Raw genomic sequence first — 15,531 nt, 5'->3', positions numbered from 1 at the left:
TACCAAATGTGAAAAAGCTACAAAAAACCAGATTTGGCTATTTGGTAAGCTCAGATATTAATATTGTGGTTCTAATGGCACATAAGAATATTTATCTGAGAGAACTGCCAAAGCATATGAAAAACCTAGATATGCAAAAATTAAAATGATTATATGTGAAAGCAGAGAGTTTCTGCATCAGTGAATAAACTAAATTAAAGTATTGGCATCATAATTCAGAAGGCACTCCTACTAATTGGACTATAAGTGAAAAAAATTCAGATTTTCAGTTATTCATATTCTCTAGAATAGATGCTTATAATGGGTTCCAATTACTTCCAATAGTTTAATTAAGTGCCATATTGAGACATTTTGTTTTCATTCATTTCAACATTCATTCCAAAAGCTTTTTCTAGCATCATTCACTTCCACATTCATTCCAAGAGCATTTCTCTAACATCTACAGAGAATATAAATGAAAGTTACTTCCCTTGAGAAACTCAAGAGACAAGTTTAGACTTGAGGGAAGCCAAAACACACAAATACACAAATGATGATTAGTAAGCATAAGTAAGCACATGACTGTATATGTTAACAATAACCAATATTCATTGGTTGATTGCAGTGTGCCAGGCACTGTGCCAGGAGCAAAGCAGCAAGTTATTTTGTTTCATTCTCACAACCCCATAAGATTGTTACTGAGAGTTTCTCCAGTTTACATGGACTAAGATGTTAAATGTCTTACCCAAAGTTAATCCAAGTGTTGGGATTCAAACCCAGTTCATTGACCTCAAAGCCCTTAACCTTGAGCACTCTGCAGGGAAAATGGTTTAGCATTGGGAAAAACCTGGGATTTAGGGTCAGAAGATGTCAAGTCCGCTCTGTGCCACTCACCAAACTATGAGATCTTAGACAAATCACTTAACTCCCTTGAGTCTCCAGTTCTTTTTTAAATAGAATGGGGTAGATGAAGAGGCTTTCTAAGCCCTAAAACACTCTGCAAACATCAACTGCTAATATTTTCATTCCAACCTGCATATATATAGTGAAGGAATACCGTGTACTATATTATACTAATAAAAAGAGACTTCTTAAAAAAAGATGTTTCATTTTGGAGTCATAAAAAATTACTAGATAGGGACTGATGGAGAAGTGTCAGAGTTCATTTACTGCTTAGAACAGTACAGCTCAATTCTCATGGTCTACATGGAAATACACTACTCAATATTTACAATGAAATTAAATTACAGTACTAAGTCTACATACACTTACGCTATTCTAATCACTAGCACTGACCCACCAGTTGAGACACTTTGAAATAACAAGAATTTGTTATTAGAGCAGTTAGAAAGATATCGGTAATAGTTAATGCCAATATGTAGCTCATGTCAGAACAGCTAAATGGGAGGGCACGAGGCTTATAGAAAGAAGCACATGCTCCCCACCCTCTGATTTCCAGAGTTTTCTAGCATTTCATAAGCAGTCTGACACATACAAAGCCCATTGCTCAGATTGTGCAAATTAATTGGGCATATTTAATTTTTTTTATTATTTTTGTTATTATTGTTGTTATGTTTCCCTAGGGGGACTCTTAGTGGTAAAAAAGACAATTAATGTGTCGTGCCAGACAGTAAATTGATGTGTGATGTCAGTTTCATTGAAACCATCCTCTACTAGTATAGTTTTAATCTGATTTATTTTTATTCCTGTCGTAATAATACTTTAAAAATATTAATCAGCGCTGTTTTACTTTAAGCATATTTAAAATTATCCTAAACTTAAGAAGTTAACATTAATTCAGTAATTAATACCATTTTTATTCTCCAATCGAATTAGCTCCCTAAAAGGGGAGCTGTATTGTTTCAATACAAAATTCAACCTATTACCCCCGTGAATGTATTTTTCTCCAAATATTGTTGAAAAATTTTTAAAGAAAGATAATGAATTGAAGAAATAATTTCATTGGAACATAATCACCATTTGGATTCCCTTGTCTCAGCCTGTGGTAGTTTATCAGCTGAATACTTACTCATTAAAATACAGATTTTTTTCCCCCACTTTTGTCTGCCTCACATATGAGCACTTCATAAAGCTGAAACAAACCAACATAGACTTAAACTGGTACATGAAATAAAAACGAGAAAAATCTTAGGAAAACAATTAGCAATATAAGATTCTGATATGAGTGTTTTTTTTTTTAAGTATGTGCCAACTTCTCAGGCTCATTAGTCACATATTGGGCTTTACCTTGAGATGAGCCACACCTGTAAGAAGAAATCACTTTTTCATATTATGTCACAATCACAGAGCTCTGTGGGGGAGGCCCTCATTGTATATTTCATCTCCTCTTCCTCATTCAACAAGCATAAAACTGGCTCACTGGCAGAAAAAAAGGGGAAGAATCCAGTCTCAGTAATAACCAAAGCATTTTCTGAAAAGCAGCTGGGAACCCAGTGCCAAATTCTCTCAACTTCACAGATTGTAGAGCTTGGTAGAGGCAGAAGTTTTATGCTTTCTATTATTTAACATCTATGATCCAAGTTGTGCAATGATGCCATTCTCATCCACGTTCATACGCTTGAGTAAATTATATTGCACACAAAAAATGTAAAATTAGTCTCGGATTGCTACTTTTTCTTTTTCATGTGTTTGTTTTTTAACTTTATTTGAATATAAGTCAAATGGAACAATGGCAGAAATCTTTTGGGCACAGAGGTCCAAAACCAGTGTAAGCAAATCTATGGTCAATGGCCCCTGATCTGCAGAGGGAGCCATTCTGAATAATTCACGCTCAGATTTTCACTTTGGGGCCCAAGTGATCTGGATCAGTGGTCTTTAATGCCTTAAATCACCAGAAAATTTCTCACCTCTTCCTTGTTCTTGGGCAGCATAAATGTGGTCTACAAATTGCCCTGCTGCTTGTCTGCCCAGTGAAGAGCTCATTATTATCTAGCCCTTTCCAAGTTGGGAAAATTTTTTTTCGCCAAAATAGAGCTCACTATTAACCTCTCCTCAGCAACTCAGTAACAACAACTTCTGATACCCAAATTTAATCTTGACATTCTCTTCCTCAGAACTGCAATCAGCAATAGGAAAGTTAGCTGGGCTACTAACAGGTGTAAAAAAAAAAAAAAAAATAGCTCACAACTATCATTTGAATGATACTGTACAGTTCACAGAGCACTTTCTTAAAAAGTGTCGTATTTCACTTGCACAGTAACTCTGTGAGGTTCATATACAAATACCTAACACTATGTAATTTGTTGCCTCAATTCACATCTTATAAATGATAAAACTTAGGTTCAGAGAGGTTAAGTAATTTATTCGTGGTCAACAAAGCCCATGGTATTTCTCCTCTGTCTTGCCACCTGAGGCATGGCTCTTGGTGTTTCTTAGAACAAATTCCCAGCAATTAAATACGACATTTTGATAGTGATAGATTAAGAAAGAGGCACAGGATCTATACCTGCTGTTGCCTACCGTCGGCATGTTACAGTACTATTATTTGACCAGGCCCTGAGCGTGCTAGTGTTCTCTCCAAGTGTGTTTCAAGCTCCAAAACTGCATTTAAAATATCATAGATTTCTAGACACTAAAACTCAAAAATGACACACAGCCCAGGTTTCTGGCATTTTTATGTCCATCTGCTAGCATGGCATGGTGCCCATTCACAAGGTAATAAGACAATTTCAGGAGGACACAGATGCCAAGCATATCAGGGTTTAGAGTGATAACCTGCAAAATGAAGCAAGCAGCTCTTTTTCTACAATGAGGAGGTCCTCCTGAGTCAAGAGCACCAAATTATACCTCTGCATCTACTCCATTAGGTGAGATCACATTCACTGACGTAGAGTAGAACACACAGTGGAGACTACTGTTACTGGTTCAAAACCTTGACTCATTTCTGTTTGTAGCTTACGAAGAATTAAGGTACAGTCCTAGAGAATAATATCCTGCCACCTTCAGCTCAGCTCAAAGGCTCCTGCCATGGAAAGAATGAGCGTTGGATGGAAATTCCCACATGCATTTTCCAATGTCAGGAAGCTCTGTCCCTTTGTTTACTTGTGACCAATCAAATCACTAGTAGCTCGTGGCTCAGCCCAGCAAGAAGGTTCAAGTGTTAGGATGGGGTTGCATTCTCTGTAGATGTAGATATGTTCTTTTATAAATTTATTTATTTATTTATTTTTGGCTGTGTTGGGTCTTCGTTGCTGCGCACGGGCCTTCTCCAGTTGCAGTAAGCGGGGGCTACTCTTTGTTGAGGTACACGGGCTTCTCATTGCGGTGGCTTCTATCATTGCAGAGCATGGGCTCCAGAGCGTAGGCTCAGTAGTTGTGGCGCACGGGCTTAGCTGCTCCGCGGCATGTGGGATCCTCCCGGACCAGGGCTCAAACCCGTGTGCCCTGCATTGGCAGGCGGATTCCTAACTGCTGCGCCACCAGGGAAGCCCCAGATATGTTCTTTTATTGACCCATCTGCCTGAGAATATAATGATGAGGAAAATATGGTAAACACAAGTTCCAGCAAGCATCCTGTCACTAGATCTTTTTACTTGGAACCTCACTAAAGGTACATGATTCAGTCATTGGCCCTTCTCAGTATGTTATTTGTGTATATATTTGAGGTGAAGAATTGTTTAAAGAGCAAGAGGGGTAGGTGAGGGGAAAGAAGAAAAACAGCAGAAGAAACTAGAAGGAAAAAAAATTGACAATATAAATCTGTTAATAACTATCCTACAACATTAATTCCTATGCCCGATTCTATAGTAATTCTAAAGCAAACATAATTTTGATATTACAAAGAAATATGTGAATTTGCTTAAATATCCTGTAGTTCCTGAAAACTACATAGCTCTTTGTCTCTCCTTTCTGTATTTATATTTACAAAATATATATCCTGAAAAACTATATGGCTATATATGTATATACACACACACATACATACATATATGTGCATATATATATATGTATATTCATAGGTAAATGTACAGATATATTGTTAGAAACTACGTAGACATAGATATGGACCAATATGTACAGACACACATACACACTCATTAAAAATCAGATTCCACACTATAGTGGGGTCATCTGAATGGTATTTAGTAGGTAAATACTTTGATATAAGATATTTTTATATAAGATATTTTCTCTTTCCTCAGTTTAAAAAGGATGGAATTAAGTGTAAGATGTTTCGTGATAAAGTATTATAAGACAATACATGGGTGTGAATATGTGTAAGTATACGTGCTTAATAGCATCAGTGTGTTTAACAGAATGTGATGATCCTCATGGTAAACTGAATTTAGTTACATTTCTGAACAATTTATTTATCGGTTTAATATTTATTCAGCAGATATGTATTGAATACCTACAATGTTCACAGATAGGTTTCCATTCTCAAGGAATAATAGCTATAATCACAGCAATACAAAGTTGCTTTTATTTCAAATAATTAAATTTTTAATTATTTATTCAGGAGATTTTAATGAGTAACTACTGTGTGTTAGGAATTGTTTTGGGCTCTGATCACATCATAAAAAATAATATCTGTTCTTAAAGTGTTTGACCTGTGAGGTAAGAAAGAGACTACAAAAGATACTAACATAGTGTTTTTAATGGCAATACAGATCTTCCTTGACTTATGATGGGGATATATTTTGATAAACCCATCATAACATGAAAATATCATAAGTCGAAAATGCATTTAAATACATCTAACCTACGAAACATCATAGCTTAACGTGGCCAACCTTACACATGCTCAGAACACTGACATTAGCCTACAGTTGGGCAAAATAATCTAACACAAAGCTTATTTTATAATAAAGTGTTGAATATCTCATGTAATTTATTGAATACTGTACTGAAAGTGAAAACCAAAATGATTGTATGGGTACAAAACACTTGTAAGTGTTTCATTGTTTACCCTCAGGAGCTCACTGCTGCTAACCAGCATCACAAGAGAGGATCCTACCGCATATCACTAGCCAGGAAATAGATCAGAAATCACAATTCGAAGTATCGTTTCTAGCGAATGCTTATCACTGTCCCACCAATCCTAAAGTCAAAAAATTTTACAATGAACCATCGTAAGTCAGAGACAGTCTGTATAATGGAGCACAAAACAAAAGGGACAACTCCTTCAGATTTGGTGATTTGGGAAGACTTCATGGGGTAAATGATGTCTAATCTGTTTATGCGGAGGACTACTGATATTTAGCCAGAACTGTGTGTGAGTATGATGTGTGCGTAGGCATAAACAAGGGTTACCTCTGAAAAGACTGAAGATCATTGCATAGGTGATCTCCATCTCCACCAGCCATGTAATCCATGTCTAGCTAAGTATGAAGGATAAAAAGATGTAGGTATCAAAACAGTTAATAATAAGTAAATATCATTTTAAATCCAGTTATTAAATGCCCTGATAAAAGATATAATGATGAAAATAAAAAGATATAATGGTAGGGCCAATATGTCTCTTCACGGTGGTCCCATGCATTTTATAGCTCTGTGCACAGTGTTGGTGTTTATGAAACGAGGGAAAAAAGACCTTGAGAGGAGATTAAGAGAAGACCCGCTAAGACAAGAAAGAACCCATAAAGAAGGAAAGGCTTAGCTGTGCCTTGAGGTGTTGCTGGGTGTAAGAATGTGGAGGATCCTTCTGTATTCAAAAAGGGCAAAAGGAATCAATAAGTTTCAGGAAGGAGGGACCATTATCTGCTAGCAGATAATTCTCTCTGTTCTCTCTCCATCATCTACATATCTATCTATCAATATATCTATACAGAAAAGACAGAAGGGAGGAAGGAAGTTGATAGAAGAAGGAAGGAAGGGAAAATAGATTGAGTGTAAATGGATTCAAGCTCCTTGGAACTTTACAAGTGTGTTTCTCACTTAAAGGTGAGGGTGGTCTAGAGCTACGCCACAAGGAAGAAGTCCTCAAATTTAAGTATGTTAAAGAATCGTCACAGGGGCATGTTAAAAGTAGATTCCATGATTCTCCCCAAAAGATTCTGATTTGGCTGGTCTAGAATAGGATCCAATAACCTCCCCTAGATGAATCTAATACAGGGGGTTGAGACCATACTTTGAGAAATGTTGCCTTTAGGAATATTAAATATCCTTTCTAGTCTTATGATTTATCTGCAGATGGAGATTTAGTCCTACAGTTCTACATTTGTTTTGGTGGAAAAGTAGAAGTGCCCACTTTTCTAAAGGACATTACATTTACCAAAGATCTTAGGAACACACTTTGAATTTGTATATGTATATTGTAATACATTATGTAAACATATATAATTCTGTTTCAGTTTTAACCTCAGACCTGAATGAATTCCACATTGCATATCTTTATTTTCTGGAAAGAATAACTGTGATTTAAGAGAAAAAGTCAGTTATAGGAAGAAAAAAAGGGAAAGATGTAGAAGAGGGAACAGAAAAGCTATCTATGAAAGAAGTTGAAGTCACTCTCAATGTATCATTTTTAGTTTAGCAAAAGAAACAAGTAAAAACTTAATTACTAAAGAATTCATATATTTTGAATCGTGAACATTTCTCAAACAAATGAAAGAAAATGGGCATTAAAACATAGAAACACATTTGGCCTGACTTATTGTCCCCTCACCCCCATCGACTTAATAAGCAGTTGACATTTCAGAAAAAATGTAGTCGAGAACTACCGGTTTAACTGAACAATAAACAAGAAGAACTCCACTGCACAGTGTTTCAGCTCTGCTTTACAGCATGAGTGGGTAACTTCAAATCTAATTAGGATGGGAAATTTTGCCTGAACAAGTCTGAAAAGTATTGAGCAATTTCCTTGCAGTCATGACACTGATTCTGGGTGTGTACACACTCCAGTGATGTTCGGCAAGGCACAGGGGCATAAAACACCACTGAAAGTGAGCAGGACAAGAGCTAGATGTAATAAAAATTGCAAGGACTTGGAATAACTGGGTGTAAGTCCTAGCTCTGCCGTTCACTGGATTTCTGCCCTTGGTGCAAGTTATTTATCCTCTTTGGGACTCAGTTTTCTTACCTAAAAATAGGAATGAAAATAACTCCTTCCCCAAAATTATGTGAAATAAGTTAGGTAAAAAGCTTACCTCGGGGACTTCCCTGGTGGCGCAATGGTTAAGAATCCGCCTACCAATGCAGGGGACACAGGTTCGATCCCTGGTCCAGGAAGATGCCATATGCCACGGAGCAACTAAGCCCATGCGCCACAACTACTGAAGCCGGTGTGCCTAGGGCCCACGCTCCGCAACAAGAGAAGCCGCCGCAACAAGAAGCCCGCGCACCGCAACTAAGAGTAGCCACCCCTCTCGCCGCAACTAGAGAAAGCCCCTGCCGCGCACAGCAACGAAGACCCAAAGCAGCCAAAAATAAGTTTATAAATAAATAAAGCCTACCTCGGTGTATGACCCACAGCAAATTCAAGTTTGCTCATCCATAGAGATTACTTTTAGAATGTTGAAGATACAAACAGCCAAATAATCAGCAGAAAATGGAAAAAAACATAATGGAGATGTTTGTTATGTTCAGTACTGCTTGTAACTGAAATATCAATTGGTTCTAAATGCCCTGCTGGCAAAATATGTGGGAGCAATTAATACTTGGCTATTTTTCTGAGGGGATTGAGATGTTTCTCTCTAAAGATTTCTTTCACTCTAGCAAGCTAATAATGGTGGGTTAATACGATCGTATTTTGAGATATTAACTGATCTTTCTTACCCTGGACATTCTCCACGTTACCCTTCCCGCACAATTCATCATCTTCCCAGTGAGGGATTATACAGGTAAGGAAGAAATAAGAGTCAAAAATCTCAGCTTTGAGTTCCAAGCATAGAGACAAATAATCTTAAAAAAGAAAGAAAAGACAAAGGATTCTGAAAGAGAACTTCTTGAAAATTACAAATAAAAAGCCTTATGGATGTAAGGGAAGAGAGTTTATACCCAAAATAACAGAGTTGGAAAGGTTAAAATAGGACGTAAAATTTTATTTTTCCAATACAAAAGAAGATCAAAAACTTCATCTGGATTGAAAGAAGGGGAAGAGATGGATGAGGACAGAGGTGGAAGGGGAAGGGTTTGATCATTAAGGGAGAGCAGACTAATAGGGCTGAGCTATAGGTATGGGGTTCTTGCTGGCCCCTCCCCATTCTCCCTTCTCAAAACAGTTTGTGCTAATCATGGTGTCCCTGTGGAATAGGAGCAATGAGTGAGTAAGATAGCTACAGGATTAGGTCTGAGGACAGACTCTCAAAAGGCAGGCACCAAGTACAGTACGGGAAAATATTCAAAGAACCTTTAAGAGGGATGCAGAAAAGCTGAGAGGATTTCAGTGGACAAGAGGAAACATGCTTTGGAACCTGACCAGATGCCACTTGGATCGTACAAGCTGAAGACCACATGACAGGACCACAGATACCGACTACAGATGTATCCGAGAAAGGTTGAAGCACCAAGACTGAGAATGAAGTAAACCTCAGGGAAGACAGAGTGTGGACCACAGCCTCTGTGTCAAAAACAGGTCCTAGAATGCCCCTCACAAGAAGGAAAGGATGAAGAGAAGAGGAAGATTCCTGAGTTAACTGAGTGCATCTCCAAGAGACTAAGAAAAATTGAGAAGACTGAGATTATCTAGAACTAGCAAGGTGACTAGTTTGACTGCACAGGAATCATAAAGTTCCATTGGTTCCTTATATAGAGTTTTTGTCTATATTTGTTGTTCTCTAATACTACAGGCACTGTGACACACAGCCAACACCAACCTTGTGGAATCTTGTTACCATAAAAGTAGACTTAGCGCATGTGTAATTATAGAAATAGAAAAGAATTAAGACTATTACAGGGAAAAATGGAAAGGGAAGGAAGGAAAGTTGCTATCGCTGTGGCAGCAGACGCACAAATGGCCTTCATTACACAGCGTCTGACATGAGCATGCTGCTCAACTGTTTAGCCTTAAAAAGTATAATTATAGTCATTAAAAGAATGGTTATTTTTGAAACAATATAGGTAGGTATTTCTTAAAGTTGAAGTCATGCTTCTATACATTTAAAATTATTCAGTGTTTATACTCTTCCCTCCCCCGCCTCCAGCCACTTCCTTCCCCCCTTCCTCCTTCTGGGAGGTAAACATTGACAACGATCCTATAGAAAATTATTTCAAGTGAAAGCTGTCATTATTTTTATCACTGTCAGTGCAATGAAATGATATTTTATAAGTTTAACTTCACTCTCTCTACTTTGTCATCACAGGCAAAAGTTGTGTTTCTTCAAAATCCCCAGATTCAGTAATGGACCTTGTTAATGCCCCAGTGCTTGACTTCTTTTCTGGTGCAACAGTGTCTATCCCAAATCTTTTCTGTTGCATTTTTTAATTCCCTCTTATCTCCGAGGTTCTAAGAATGGCTAGTTGGACTCGCAGGGAGTGCCTTAATTTTACCTCTTTGCTGTTTCTTCTCTAGGTGGGCTTAACTCCATTCATTCATTCAATCATTCAACAGTTCAGTGTCTCCTATGTGCCAGACCACAGACTTTTTTTACTTTAAATTCTTTAAGAAAGTTAATATTTGAATGCTTTCATTCATTTTACTATTATATTTAGCTAATCAGCATCTCTATTATTTGCTTAAGTTGGAAAGCATTTAAATGTTTTAATTTATGTTCATAATAATAGTGTCCACATCCCAGGCTCCAGATCACTTCTGAAATCATGGCCGCTTACCTGTGCTATAAGCCATTGGAACTTAGGAAAAGTAGGTTCTTAAAATAAAGATATAAATTAGATCATAAAAAACGGATTCAGAACCATACCACTGGGCTAGAAAATATGGCAAGTAAATTAGACTCTATTTGTTGTTCATATACAGGTTGTACTGTGCAAACACTTCAGTTGTGCAGTGCAACAACTCCAGGGGGCACCATTCCCAGCAATCATGGTAAAAATGGGATTCCTGGTATTATAAAGAATGGTGGCCTTGCACAGCCATTCTACAAACTCTGCCACAGCAACCCCTTCTGTTTCTTCTTTCTTGAGGAGAGAACTTCACATTTGTTTCTGTGTTTATCAATAGTTGACCCCTTTCTCAGCACAGGAACCGATTTATGATTAATTTAAGCCAGTCCCAGTGGTCTCACTCCCCTGTCAGTCATGGTTTAAATAAAGAAATGTGACCCAATAATGGTACGAGTAAGTCCCCTGATGGCTTCTGAAAGGGTTTTCCGTAGAAATTAAAAGAGACATGTAGAATAACAGTCCTCTTCTTCCATTGGATGTAGAATAGTCTCTAGTGACATCTGAAGCTGTAGTCCTGTAATGTAGAGGAAATATCACTATCAGGACAGTAGAGTAGACACCCAAGAACTTCCCTACTCACAAATTTCTATTGAGAGATAATGAATTGTTTAGTACTTAAGCTACTGTTAGTTGTTCCTTCTTTTATTTGCAGCCAAAAGCATCCTTAATGAAATCATGAATTTGGCTACTCCACTCATCAATGTGGAAAAGGTGGAATAGAAAGGCTCTGTAACTTCTTGTAGTTAGTGACCAGGAAGTGTAAAAACCCAGCTTTCTGTTAGTCCCACCCATCTCATAGGGGACTGCAAGTCAATGACTCTGAAATTAGCAAAGACATAGTTAACATTCAGTGTTCACCAGATATTGTGGGAGGGTGGAGAGACTTAGTAAATAAATCAACTTTATTGTTTTTTTTGTTTGTTTATTTTATTGTTTTTTGGGTTTCTTTTTTGTTTTGTTTTATTGTTTTTTATTGTTGATTGATTGGCTGTGGTAGTTGGGAGACCAGAATATAGTCTGGTCTCATGCACCGTATTTGATTCACATAATACCCCAACCTGCATCCAAGGGTTTATTCTTTCCACTTCCATAACTAACATCCTGGTTACTTATGGTTCTCTTCACCCTCTCTTCACCCAGATAGTTGAAAATCCAATTGTTCTGTAAGTATGACACCTCTTTAGAAAATGGAGGACAATATTTTTACATATTCATGGTAAGTATTAAACTACAGCCCAGATTCCTCCTATGCAATACAACCCAAACTTGTCATTTTTGGAAACTGTAATAATAACAGCAGTGACAACCACATTGGAAGCAGACATTTTAGATAGCAAACAGTTTATATTTAAAGATGCCTTCATCTGATTACCTGTATACCTATGCTAAGGGGAAAGAATGACTAAGGTTGCAATCCGTTTCTATGTTTTACATGATTTGAGAGCCATTCTTCATATCTTTTGCCCCCTAATAGAAGCGAGTACCAAAAGGGGGGGGGCTTTTGAGTTTTAATGCTCTAGTCAACAGGCACATCAGGTCACTTGATAATGGTTGGCCTGGCAGGGGTCCAAGGCAGGGGATACTTCGTAGGTATCTGCATGTGCTCACTCCAGTGATGACTGTGAAGTATGGTGGAACATTTGTGTATCAGCAAGAAGAAGAGGGAGAAGAGAAGTATGGAAAAAAAGGGAAGGTGAATGAAAATTACTGTCTGGGAAAAAACACAGTATTTAGTGTTCTCAGAAGAATTTTATTTTTCTTCTTTTGAATTTAAAAAAACGCACATGGCTTGTGGCCTTAAGCAGAGAAGCACAGGAACAAGGCTGCTTTTGTACTCTATTAAGGTTGAGATTAAAGTCCCTACTGATAAACTGAACATTCTTTAAAAGTGACCAGAAGCAAACAGTGTCTGTTTGCTGCTACTTTATTACAAAGACACCACTGAGAATAGCTAAGAATATACTATTTGATCTTTAACAGGTTGACCAAATGATTGCAGTTGGCTCCAGTACATGAGATGCTTTCTGCAAATTATTGTTTCTGGTTATAAACCTTTATAATATCTCAGAATGAATTATGTATGTATTTCATGTTTTCTTTTCTGTTATCAGCCTTGATGTTCTCATTTCAAGTTTCACCCTAGCCTCCTAATAATGCAATATTGAGGCCATTCAGACACTAATTATGCCTCCGTGGCTTTTTTGAAATGACTAAATCAGCATCAGTTCTATAATTATCATTAGCAAGTTTGTATCAGTAGCTCACATCACTTGAAAGAAAAGCTCAACTTAAATGATTTGTGAATGTACTCATCTAATACATCGAACAGTCTCTATAGATAAACACAGGTGCATGCATATTGCTTTATGTAAAGTAGAAAGTCTGTACATGTATATTGTATGAAATATATTTTCAATGCAATATTAAAACATTATTTCCATAGCTTGAAATATTAAGCTACGCAGAGACATCCGAGATACCTGTGCTTTCAAAGCTCAGTCGGGATGAGCAGTGTAAGGAAACAGAAAACTATTACTCATACTTAAGGCTAGATCTGATGTCTTCCTCATTTTCCAAATGTTCAAATAGGAATCTGGCAAAGATGATTGACAGGAAGAAGTATCCAAATGCAATTCCTCTGTATTTTCATTGTTTCTGTTCTTGAATTATTGATATTGCCAGTAGTCATTTGCCATGAAAACAAATCAAGGTACGTATGGTAAGCACTTCCTTGAAAGCAACACTTTTATTCTTTTTTTGAATGTTTATAGTAGGCCATTTTTATAATTTAACAAAATGGCAAACTGATGGGGAAAATAACTACAGCAAAATAAAAGTGTAGTGTAAATTAATTCTGTGGCTAAATACACAAATGCTGTGTGGAAACATATTATGGGGTGGGGAGTGGGCAGCAAACACCAGCTACTGAGGGAAGCTGACAAGATTTCTTTGTATCACTTAAATGGGAAAGACTCTTCTTAAACAGGAAAACCTGATTAAGAATTTCTGAATTTGGGGCTCTTCAGGAATAGTGGAACATACATCAAAAACTAAGCCATTGTACTTCCGAGTGACGATCTTTTTTTTTTTTTTTTTCCACACCACCTAATACTAGATCCTTGTTTTGTACAAAAAAACTTGTGCCAGGCTGTAGTATTTTATGACCTACATTATTACCCTCTGGGTAGTGAAATGATGGTGCCAAACTAATTATTGCTTTGTCTAATTTTAAATCCAGGTCTATGGAGATTAACAGCTTGCACATTAATTCAAAGCACCAACAGCCCACCTAACCTCATGCCGTTTTAAATGAATTAAAAATCCTGTTTAGGAAACTTTAATATACTTTCAATGAAGGAAATGTGCATCTATACTTCTATCCAGTATATAAAAACCAAATTCACTTTGCTTATTTTGCTTGCTCACACATACTCCAGGGAGGAACTTTCTTATCTTCAGGCATTACTTCCCTTGAAAATGAAATACCTGCTAAGCTAAAAGCACAGGCTGAGTGGAACTAATTGTAAAGTGGCAGTGGTGGTGGTGGGTAGGGGGAGGTGAAATAATGAGAAGAAAGACTATGTTCAGGTTGAGGAAGGAAAACATTCCATTCCAATGTATTGTACCTTTTTATATCTTTGACATTAAATGAATGCCTTTAAACACACTGACATTTTGTTATATTACAAAATGAACGTGTAGTATTGAGCAATCAATACAGACAGACCATCTATAAAAAAGGCAAGGAATCATTTCACCAAACCCTACAAGAAGGATTGACAGTTTGAGGGACCAGAAAATGATAGACCATTGCAATAACTTCCCAGCCGGTCTCCCCGTTTCCAGTTCTATTAGCTATATCTTCTTAAAGCAGGTCTCAGACCTCATAAATCTCTGGCTTCAAAACCTTCCAGAGCTTCCTATTACCTACCTACTGAAATGCAAACCTCTCATCCAAGGACAGAATGAAGTTCCTCCATAATGCATCCCCCATTCTCATTCCCATCCTTATTTCCCCCTTTGTGCCTGTGTACAGCAAAGGCTCAACCGAACTAGATTATATGTTGTTTCCTGCAAGGGCCCCAATAGTTTCCTTCCCCACTGCCTTTGTGAACCCCTATTTCCTCTACTTGTCAACTCGTTAATATCCTCAATAAACATTTAATCACTAAATGTTTATTGTCACTATTTTAAGCACTGGGGGGAAAACAAAAGCAAAACCAAAAACAAAACAAAGATGGAAGTTACAATGATTGCCTGCCCTCAAGAAGCTTACAATCTAACAGAGCGCTCAAACACAAAGATACTTTTTAAATGATGTGATAATGCAGAGAGAGAGAGAGAGATACAGAGTCTGAAAAGAGCCCAGAGGAAAGATACTGAAGTGCCCCTAGGAAGGCTGGGAAGTCTCCTTGGAGGAGATAGGTGCTGAGAGTCTGCAGGGAGTTAGCTCACAGAAGAGGAGGGCAAACCAGGTTGCACAATGAAAAACAAAGCACAAAGGGAACAGACGACATGGTATATGCAAACTACAAGCAGTTTGTTATATTGGAAAATAAAAATTAAGACTACAAAGGCCAGGAAAACTGCCCTCTCCTTCTTGAAAGAACCCGTATCTTCTGGACAGACCCTCTTTATGAGTCACTTATTACTGTAGTTCAACATTCACTTTGAACTATATTTATCTGTGCACATCCATAAAATGTTAATGTCAGTTTTCTTTTAAATCCTCTGCAAGTTTTAGTGCAA

The sequence above is a fragment of the Balaenoptera musculus genome, chromosome 7, assembly GCF_009873245.2.
Source record: "Balaenoptera musculus isolate JJ_BM4_2016_0621 chromosome 7, mBalMus1.pri.v3, whole genome shotgun sequence".
Taxonomy (NCBI): Eukaryota; Metazoa; Chordata; class Mammalia; order Artiodactyla; family Balaenopteridae; genus Balaenoptera; species Balaenoptera musculus.
The sequence above is the reverse complement of the archived record's forward strand: the minus strand, read 5'-3'. Positions refer to the sequence as shown.